Here is an 11,632-nt window from a genome sequence, read left to right as displayed (position 1 = left end):
TTACTGAGTAAATTACTCAGAAAATTACTCAGTAAATTCTCAGTAAATTACAGAGTAAATTCTCAGTAATTTACTCGGTAAATTTTCAGTAAATTCTCTATAAATTCTCAGAAAATTACCTAATAAATTCCCAATAAATTCTCAGTAAATTCCAAAAAAAATCTAACAAAATTACTCAGTGAATACTTAGTAAATTACACAATAAATTCCCAGTAAATTCTCAATAAATTACATTGTAATTCTCGGTAATTACTCAGTAAATTCTAAATAAATTCTCAGTAAATTCCCATTAAATTACTCCGTAAATTCTCTAGAAATTACTATTTAAATTCTCAGTAAATTACTCAGTATATTTATTCAATAAATTGTGAGTAAATTTCCAGTAAATTCTCGGTAAATTCCTAGAAATTACTCAGTAAATATCTAATAAATTGTCAAAAAATTATTCAGTAAATTCCCAATAAATACTCAGTAAATCACTAAGTAAATTACTGAGTAAATTCTCAGCAAATTCTAAAAATATTCTCAGTACTTTATTCCTTAAATTCCCAGTAAATTTCTTAGTAAATTTTCAGTAAATTCTCAATAAATTACTCAGTAAATTGCTCAGTAAATTACCAGTAAATTCCCAGTAAATTATTCAGTAAATTCCCAATAAATTCTCAGGCAATTCCTTGTAAATTTTTCGTAAATTCTTAGTAAATTACTCAGCAAATTCCCAGTATATTTTCAGTAAATTAATAAGTAAATTCTCAGTAAATTACTCATAAAATTCCCAGTAAAATTACTTAGTAAATTTCCAGTAAATTATCTGTAAATTACTCCTTAAATTATCTGTAAATTCCTAGAAAATTCTAAGAAAATTTCTCAACAAATTAAATAGTAAATTCTCGGTAAATTACCCAGTAAATTCTCTGTCAATTGCCTGTAAAATCCCAGCAAATTACTCTGTAAGTTCTCAGTAAATTCTCAAAAAATTACTCAGTAAATTGCCAATAAATGCTTAGTAGATTACTCAGAAAATTCTCAGTAAATTCTCTAAAAATTACTCATTAAATTCCCTGTAAATTATTCAGTAAATTCCCAGTAAATTACTCCGTTAATTCCCAAGAAATTCTCAATAAATTCCCAAGAAATACTAATAAACTTGCGCTGTAAATTCCCAATAATTTACTCAGTAAATTCTCAGTAAATTACTCTCTAAATTTTCAGTAAATTCCAAATAAATTACAGAATAAATTCTCAACAAATTCCCAGTAAATTACTCAGTAAATTCACAATAAATTTTCTATAAATTAGTTAGAAAATTTCTTAGTGAATTCTCTAAAAATTACTCAATTAATTACTGAGTAAATTACTCAGTAAATTCCTTGTAAATTCTCAGTAAATTACTCAGAAAATTGCTAGTAATTTCTAAGTAAATTCCCTATAAATTCTCAATAAATTACTCTAGAAATTCCCACTATATTCTCAATAAATTACACAGCAAATTTCCAGTAAATTCGCAGTAAATTACTCAGTGCATTACTCTGTAAATTGCCACTAAATTACTCAGTAAATTACAGTAAATTCTCAAAAATTACTCAGAAAATTTTCAATAAATTAACAGTAAGTTCTCAGTAAATTCCCAATAAATTCTAACTACATTATTTAGTAAATTCCCAGTAAATTCTTAACAAATTACTTAGTAAATTCTTAGTAAATTCCGAGTGAATTCTCAGTAAATTACTCATTAAATTCTCTGTAAATTACTCAATAAATTCTCTGTAAATTAATCAGTAAATTCCTAGCAAATTCTCAACAAATACACAGTAAATTACTCAGTAAATTCTGAGTAAATTCTCCGTAAATTCCCACAAAATTCCATGTAAATTCTTAGTAAATTACTTAGTAAATTCCCAGCAAAATCTCAGTAAATTACTTAGTAAATTCTTTTTAAATTACTTAGTAATTCTCAGTAAATTACCTAGTAAATTGCAAGTAAATTATAAGTAAATTACATTGTAAAATCACAGTAAATTCGCTGTAAATTCTCAGTAGATTACTCTGTAAGTTCTCAGTAAATTCTCTATAAATTACTAAGAAAAATTGCCTCTAAATTCTCAGTAAATTACTCATCAAATTTTTCATAAATTCTCAATAAATTCTCAGTAAATTACTCAATAAATTACTCTTTAAATTCTCTGTAAATTGTTTAGTAAGTTCCCTGTAAATTCTCAGTAAATTACTCAATAAGTTCTCACTAAATTTTTTGTAAATTACTCAGAAAATTACTCAATAAATTGTTAGTAAATTCTCAATAAATTACATAGTAAATTCTCAGTAATTTACTCGGTAAATTTTCAGTAAATTCTCTATAAAATCTCCGTAAATTCCAAAAAAAATCTAACTAAATTACTCAGTGAATTCTTAGTAAATTACACAATAAATTCCCAATAAATTCTCAATAAATTAGTTAGTAAATTCTCAGTCAATTACACTGTAATTCTCGGTAAATTACTCAGTAAATTTTAAATAAATTCTCAGAAAATTATTCAGTAAATTCCCATTAAATTACTCCGTAAATTCTCTAGAAATTACTATTTAAATTCTCAGTAAATTACTCAGTACATTTATTCAGTAAATTGTGAGTAAATTACCATGTAAATTTTCAGTAAATTCTCAGTAAATTCCTAGAAATTACTCAGTAAATATCTAATAAATTCTCAAAAAAATTTTCAGTAAATTCCCAATAAATACTCAGTAAATCGCTAAGTAAATTACTGAGTAAATTCTCAGCAAATTCTAAAAAAATTCTCAGTACTTTAATCCTTAAATTCTCAGTAAATTTCTTAGTAAATTTTCAGTAAATTCTCAATAAATTGCTCAGTAAATTACTAGTGAATTCCCAGTAAATTATTTAGTAAATTCCCAATAAATTCTCAGGCAATCCCTTGTAAATTTTTCGTAAATTCTTAGTAAATTACTCAGCAAACTCCCAGTATATTCTCAATAAATTAATAAATAAATTCCCAGTAAATTACTCATAAAATTCTCAGTAAAATTACTTAGTAAATTTTCAGTAAATTCTCTGTAAATTACTACTTAAATTAGCTGTAAATTCCTAGAAAATTCAAAGAAAATTTTTCAACAAATTAAATAGTAAATTCTCAGTAAATTACCCAGTAAATTCTTTGTCAATTCCCTGTAAAATCCCAGCAAATTACTCTGTAAGTTCTCAGTAAATTCTCAAAAAATTACTCGGTAAATTGCCAACAAATGCTCAGTAGATTACTTAGAAAATTCTCAGAAATTCTCTAAAAATTACTCATTAAATTTCCAGTAAATTACTTAGTAAATTCCCAGTAAATTACTCAGTTAATTCCCAATCAATTCTCAATAAATTCCCGGGAAATACTCAGAATGTTGCGCTGTAAATTCCCAATAATTTACTTAGTAAATTCAATGCAAATTACTCAGTAAATTCTTAGTAAATTACTCTCTAAATTTTCAGTAAATTCCAAATAAATTACAGAATAAATACTCAACAAATTCCCAGTAAATTACTCAGTAAATTCGCAATAAATTTTCTATAAATTACTTAGAAAATTTCTCAGTGAATTTTCTAAAAATTACTCAATTAATTACTGAATAAATTACTCAGTAAATTCCTCAAAAAATTTTAGGTAAATTCTCAGTAATTTACTCTTTAAATTCTCAGTAATTTACTCATTAAATTCCCAGTAAATTACTTAGTAAATTCTCAATAAATTACCAGTAAATCCCCAATAAATTCTCAGGTAATTCCCTCTAAATTTTTTGTAAATTCTTTGTAAATTACTCAGCAAATTCGCAGTATATTCTCAGTAAATTAATAAGTAAATTCCCAGTAAATTACTCGTAAAATTCCCAATAAATTCTCAATAAATTACTTAGTTAATTTGCAGTAAATTCTCAGTAAATTACTCCTTAAATTATCAGTAAATTACTCAGTAAATTCCTAGAAATTTCTAAGAGAATTTCTCAGGAAATTAAATAGTAAATTCTCGGTAAATTACCTAGTAAATTCCCTGTCAATTCCCTGTAGAATCCCAATAAATTACTCTGTAAGTTCTCTGTAAATTACTCAGAAAATTGCCAGCAAATGATCAGTAGATTACTCAGTAAATTTTCTGAAAATTACTCATTAAATTTACAGTAAATTCTCAGTAAATTACTCAGGAAATTCCCAATCAATTCTCAATAAATTCTCAATAAATTCCCAGGAAATGCACAGTAAGTTGCGCCGTAAATTCCAAATAAATTACTTAGTAAATTCTATGTAAATTACACGGTAAATTACTCTCTAAATTTTCAGTAAATTCCAGATAAATTAAGGAACAAATTCTCAATAAATTCTCAGTAAATTACTCAGTAAATTCGCAATAAATTTTCTATAAATTACTTTGAAAATTACTCAGTGAAATCTCAGAAAATTACTCAATTAATTACTGAGTAAATTACTTAGTAAATTGCTCAGAAAATTCTGGAAAAATTCTAAGTAAATGCCCTGTAAATTCTCAGTAAATTACTTTGTAAATTCCCAACAATTTCTAAGTAAATTCCCTTTAAATTCTCAGTAAATTACTCCAGAAATTCCCTGTAAATTCTTAGTAAATTACTCAAGAAATTCCCACTATGTTCTCAATAAATTACATAGCAAATTCCCAGTAAATTACTATGTAATTCTCAATAAATCATTTAGTAAATTCGCAGTAAATTTTAACTAAATTCGTAGCACATTACTGAGTAAATTCCCACTAAATTACTCAGATAATTACCGTAAATTCTCAGAAATTACTAAAAAAATTTCCAGTAAATTAACAGTAAGTTTCCCAGTAAATTACTCAGCAAATTCCCAATAAATTCTAACTACATTATTTAGTGAATTCCCAATAAATTCTAAACAAATTATTTAGTAAATTCTGAGTGAATTCTCAGTAAATTACTCATTAAATTCTCTATTAATTACTAAGAAAAATTGCCTCTAAATTCTCAATAAATTACACAGTAAATTCTCAATAAATTCTCAGTAAATTACTCAATAAATTACTCATTAAATTCTCAGTAAATTACTCAATAAGTTCTCACTAATTTTTTTTGTAAATTCTTAGTAAATTATTAGTAAATTACTCGGTAAATTTTCAGTAAATTCTTTATAAATTCCCAGAAAATTACCCAATAAATTCCTAATAAATTCTCAGTAAATTACTTAGTAAATTCCAAAAAAAAATCTAACTAAATTACTCAGTGAATTCTTAGTAATGTCCACAATAATTTCTCAATAAATTAGTCAGTAAATTCCAAGTAAATTTTCATTAAATTACTCAGTAAATTCCAAGTAAATTACTTCGTAAATTCTCTGAAAATTACTAATTGAATTCTCAGTAAATTCTTTGTAAATTACTCAGTAAATTATGAGTAAATTTGCATTAAATTTTTAGTAAATTATTAGTAAATTCTCAGTAAATGTCTAATAAATTCTCACAAAATTATTCAGTAAATTTCCTATAAATACTCAGTAAATCACTTTGTAAATTCCAAGTAAATTACTGAGTAAATTCTCAGTAAATTACACAACAAATTCCAAGTGAATTCTCAGTGAATTCTCTGTAAATTACTCCGTAAATTCCCAATAAATTCTGAAAAAAATTCTTAGTAATTTACTCTTTTAATTCCCAGTAAATTACTTCGTAAATTTTCAGTAAATTCCCAGTAAATTACCAGTAAATTCCCAATAAATTCTCAGGCAATTCCTTGTAAATTTTTCGTAAATTCTTTGTAAATTACTCAGCAAATTCCCAATATATTCTCAGTAAATTAATAAGTAAATTCCCAATAAATTCTCAATAAATTACTTAGTAAAGTTCTTGTAAATTCTCAGTAAATTACTCAGTAAATTCCTAGAAATTTCTAAGAAAATTTCTCAACAAATTAAACAGTAAATTCTCAGAAAATTACCCAGTAAATTCTCTGTCAATTCCCTGTAAAATCCCAGTAAATTACTCTGTAAGTTCTCTATAAATTACTGAGAAAATAACTCAGTAAATTGCCAGCAAATGCTCAGTAGATTCCTCAGTAAATTTTTTGAAAATTACTCATTAAATTCCCAGTAAATTACTCAGGAAACTCTCAGTAAATTACTCAGTTAATTTCCAATCAATTCTCAATAAATTCTGTAATAACCCACATTATTGTCCTAGTCATGTTTGCATGCATTTGTATGTTTTGCCATGTTAAGTTGCTGTAACAACCCATATTCATGTCATGGTCATGTTCATGTTCATTTACATAACTTTGTCTTGTTAAGTTTGCATTCATGAATCTTGTCTTGTTTGCTTAAGTGTTGCTTGCATGCTTTGTTCCTTCCCTGCCATGCCAAGCCTAGGTCATGTTAAGCCTAGATCATTCCAAGCCGAGGTCATCTTCAGTCTAGAATTTATCTTGGAACCACTTTGTTTGACCTCCACCTTCGCCCTGACATATTGGCCGAGATGTCATTATCTAGGCCGAGGTGTTCATCACCAAGGCCGAGATGTGTATTATCTAGGCCGAGATGTTACCTTTGCACCTAAGTGATCTTGTCCTGGAGTGGTATGACCTAGGCCAAGGTGTGGCACATCTAGGCTAAGGTGTGGCACAGCTTAGTCAAGTGTTGTCCTTCCTAGCCGAGGTCATTGTCACCTTAGTTGCCGAAGCTTTGTCCTTAGCCGATGTCATCACTTGCCAGAGTGCCTTACCGGGTAGCTTGTTAGATACACTTTGTCTTACACATGTCTTGTCAATCTATCACCTTTTTGAGGAAAGCCAACTAGCGGTTGCCACGTGTCCAAGTTGAGTGTTAAGTCAGCTGGCAGAGGGGGAAAACCTATCATTTCTGTATCTTTGTTCTAGAGAGGAGAGAGGAGCTCTAGGAGACGAAGAGGAGTTCTTGAGGGAGAGTGGATTTCCAAGCTTGATCCCTAGAGATCGAACCGTTAGATCTGTGTTCTAAGGTTAGATTCTTGATCTGCTCATGTTGTTCTTTATGTTCATGTTATTGCATTGCATGATTAAATATGATTTGTAAGCCATGCATTGCTTTGAAGTTCGGTTTTAGAAAGAGAGAATAGTCTTCATGTGTTTTTCAAGAAAAGTCATGTTTTGATCCGAAAGCTCATGCCAAGATCCATGTTTTTGTGTTTGTTTTCATATGATTTTCAAGTATGGGTACCCAGGTCCATGTTTTCGAACTCATAGCATGAAATCCTAGATTTTGTAATAAAGAAGTTATGATTTTAGCATTCATATTCTTCATGATCTTCATGTTCATGTTCTTCACGGGTGGAAACCCAGATCTCCAGACCTCACTTCCCCAAGTGTAGTCGCCGAGATCACTCTTACCTAGACCTTAGGCCAAGCATCGTATCTCACCTTGGCCTACCTTGCATGGTCACTTACACCTTTAGTTTGTCTTGTGCGCACCTCGGCATGCAGCCGCACGCCGAAGCCTAGGTAGCCACACCTCGGCAAAGACCTGGTTGGTACCCATCATGTCTTCCTGACATGTAAAACAGTGTTTTGACTTCCAGCATGTTTTCCCGAGATCACTTGCATGCATGTAAGACTTGTTTTGAGAAGTACGTTCAGTAGACTTTGCCATGTGTTTGTAGGACTTGGACCTTTGCCTTGATCTCGGCGTCCGAAGAGCTATGTGAGTGGTATTTTTAATAAAGCTATGTTATGAAGTTTTGATAAAGCTTTGCCTTGTTTTGATAAAAGTATTTGTTAAGCATGAATGATATCCCTATTTTATGTATCAAGTATAAGCTTTGTTTTGGGTGACATTCTTGGAACTGTCCTTTCGTGTTAGGGGACGTTAAGCCTAAGTAACACCGTCCTTTCGTGTTAGGGGACGTTAAGCCTAAGTAGCATAGTCCTTCCGTGCTAGGGGACTTTAAGCCTAAGTAGCATAGTCCTTCCGTGCTAGGGGACTTTAAGCCAAAGTAGCATAGTCCTCCCGTGCTAGGGGATTTTAAGCCTAGGTAGCACCGTCCTTTCATGCTAGGGGACGTTAAGCCTAAGTAGCACCCTTGTTAAGATATCGGCCACCGACGGACTATGAACGGGTGTGCTCGATGCCGAGGTTATGCTTTTGTTTTGCCCGGAATGTCATCACCCCATGTTTTAAGTTGACGTATGTTAAGTAAGTAAGTAAGTTTTGAAAGACCAAGGTTCGATTGATGTTTTATTTCAAGTCAAGCTAAGCTATGTTATGTATGGTTTTGGTAAAGATATACTATGTATTGTTTGAAAAGATCTCGGGTATCATTCATTTAACCCCTTTATTACTTATACCATTCACTGAGTATCCAAGCTCACCCTCCCTATGTATATATGAAGGTAACAAGCAAGAAGTCGGCTACGCCGAGATGGGTGTTTTGCAAGATGTTTTGGATGCATGTTATGTTGGCAATATTTATGTCAGCAATCTTGAAGATTATGCTTCTTAGTTGTATTTCATGTATTTTGAACATGTCGGCTTGAGAAGCCTTTTAGTCAAGATGTAATATGTATTTTGTATTTTGTATTTTATTTTGCTTATATTCAAGTTGTAAAGCTATGTAAAGATGTATGCCATTTCATTTGATCTACGCACTGCTCTTATGGACCACTTGTATTGTAAATTATTGCTTCCGCACTTGTTAGCCCCATATGTAATACTCTGATTGTGTGTGAATTTTAAAAGTTGGCCTTCGGTAATCTCGGATTACTGGCTATCACGGCACCATTCTACTAGGCGCGGAATGGGGTCGTGACAAATTCTCAGTAAATTCCCAGGAAATACTCAGTAAGTTGCGCCGTAAATTCCAAATAAATTACTCAGTAAATTCAATGTAAATTACTTAGTAAATTACTCAATAAATTACTTTCTAAATTTTCAGTAAATTCCAGAATAAATTCTCAGTAAATTCACAGTAAATTACTCTATAAATTCGCAATAAATTTTCTATAAATTACTTAGAAAATTACTCAATTAATTACTGAGTAAATTACTTTGTAAATTCCCAGCAATTTTTAAGTAAATTCCCTGTAAATTCTCAGTAAATTACTCCAGAAATTCCTTGTAAATTCTCAGTAAATTACTCAACAAATTTCCACTATGTTCTCAATAAATTACACAGTAAATTCCCAGTAAATTACTATGTAATTCTCAATAAATCATCCAGTAAATTTGCAGTAAATTTTAACTAAATTCTCAGTACATTACTGAGTAAATTCCCACTAAATTACTCAGAAAATTACCGTAAATTCTCAGAAATTACTAAAAAAAATTTCAGTGAATTAACAGTAAGTTCTCAGTAAATTACTCAGTAAATTCCCAATAAATTCTAAGTACATTATTTAGTAAATTCCCAGTATATTCTAAACAAATTACTTAGTAAATTCTTAGTAAATTCCGAGTGAATTCTCAGTAAATTACTCATTAAATTCTCGGTAAATTACTCAATAAGTTCTCTATAAATTCCCAGTAAATTCTCAGAAAATTCTCTGTAAATTAATCAGTAAATTCCTAGCAAATTCTCAATAAATACTCAGTAAATTTCGAGTAAAATCTCTGTAAATTCCCACAATATTTCCTGTAAATTCTTAGTAAATTACTCAGCAAAATCTAAGTAAATTACCTAGTAAATTGCAAGTAAATTACATTGTAAAATCACAGTAAATTCGCAGTAAATTCTCAGTAGAATACTCTGTAAGTTCTCAGTAAATTCTCTGTAAATTACTAAGAAAAATTGCCTCTAAATTCTCAGTACATTACACAGTAAATTCTCAATAAATTACTCATTAAATTCTTTGTAAATTACTTAATAAATTCCATGTAAATTCTCAGTAAATTACTCGATAAGTTCTCACTAAATTTTTTGTAAATTCTCAGTAAATTACATAGTAAACTATCAGTAAATTACTCGGTAAATTTTTAATAAATTCCCTATAAATTCTCAGAAAATTACCCAATAAATTCCTAATAAATTCTCAGTAAATTACTTAGTAAATTCCAAAAAAAAATATAATTAAATTACTCAGTGAATTCTCAGTAAATTCCACAATAAATTCTCAATAAATTAGTCAGTAAATTCCAAGTAAATTACTCAGTAAATTCTCTGAAAATTAATAATAGAATTCTCAGTAAATTCTCAGTAAATTACTCAGTAAATTGTGAGTAAATTTGCAGTAAATTTTCAGTAAATTATCAGTAAATGTCTAATAAATTCTCACAAAATTATTCAGTAAATTTCCAATAAATACTCAGTAAATCACTTTGTAAATTCCAAGTAAATTACTGAGTAAATTCTCAGTAAATTACACAATAAATTCCAAGTAAATTCTCAGTGAATTCTTTGTAAATTACCCCGTAAATTCCCAGTAAATTCTGGAAAAAATTCTCAGTAATTTACTCTTTAAATTTCCAGTAAATTACTTAGTAAATTCTCAGTAAATTACCAGTAAATTCCCAATAAATTCTCAGCCAATTCCCTGTAAAGTTTTCGTAAATTCTTTGTAAATTACTCAGCAAATTCCCAGTATATTCTCAGTAAATTAATAAGTAAATTCACAGTAAATTACTCGTAAAATTCCCAGTAAATTCTCAATAAATTACGTAGTAAATTTCCAGTAAATTCTCAGTAAATTACTCCTTAAATTATTAGTAAATTACTCAGTAAACTCCTAGAAATTTCTAAGAAAATTTCTCAATAAATTAAATAATAAATTTTCAGTAAATTACCCAGTAAATTCTCTGTCAATTCCCTGTAAAATCCCAGTAAATTACTCCGTAAGTTCTCCGTAAATTACTCAGAAAATAACTCAGTAAACTGATAGCAAATGCTCAGAAGATTACTCAGTAAATTTTTTGAAAATTACTCATTAAATTCCCAGAAAATTACTCAGTTAATTCCCAATCAATTCTCAATAAATTCCCAGGAAATACTCAGTAAGTTGCGCCGTAAATTCCAAATAAATTTCTCAGTAAATTCAATGTAAATTACTTAGTAAATTACTCAGTAAATTACTCTCTAAATTTTCAGTAAATTCCAGATAAATTACAGAATAAATTCTCAATAAATTTTCAGTAAATTCTCAGTAAATTACTCTGTAAATTCGCAATAAATTTTCTATAAATTACTTAGAAAATTACTCAGTGAATTCTCAGAAAATTACTCCATTAATTACTGAGTAAATTACTTTGTAAATTCCCAGCAATTTCTAAGTAAATTTCCTGTAAATTCTCAGTAAATTACTCCAGAAATTCCCTGTAAATTCTCAGTAAATTACTGTAACAACCCTCATTTTAACTTAGTCATACTTGCATACATTTATGGATGATCTTGTTTTAATATGTGCATTTGCAAATCTTGTCTTGTTTTGCTTGAATGATTGCTTGCATGCTTTGTTCTTGTCTGGTGTGTTGCCGAGGTCATCTTAAGCATAGACACCTTCGAGACCTTTATCACTTAGAACTATCTTGAAACCCCTTTGGTTGACCTCCATCTTCACCCTGGCATATTGGCCGAGATGTCACCATCTAGGCCGAGGTGCGCGTCGCCTAGGCCGAGATGTGCATCATCTGGGC

This window comes from Camellia sinensis, chromosome 14 (genome assembly GCF_055761805.1).
Source record: "Camellia sinensis isolate YWXY chromosome 14, ASM5576180v1, whole genome shotgun sequence".
Lineage (NCBI taxonomy): Eukaryota > Viridiplantae > Streptophyta > Magnoliopsida > Ericales > Theaceae > Camellia > Camellia sinensis.
Note: the sequence above shows the minus strand (reverse complement) of the source record.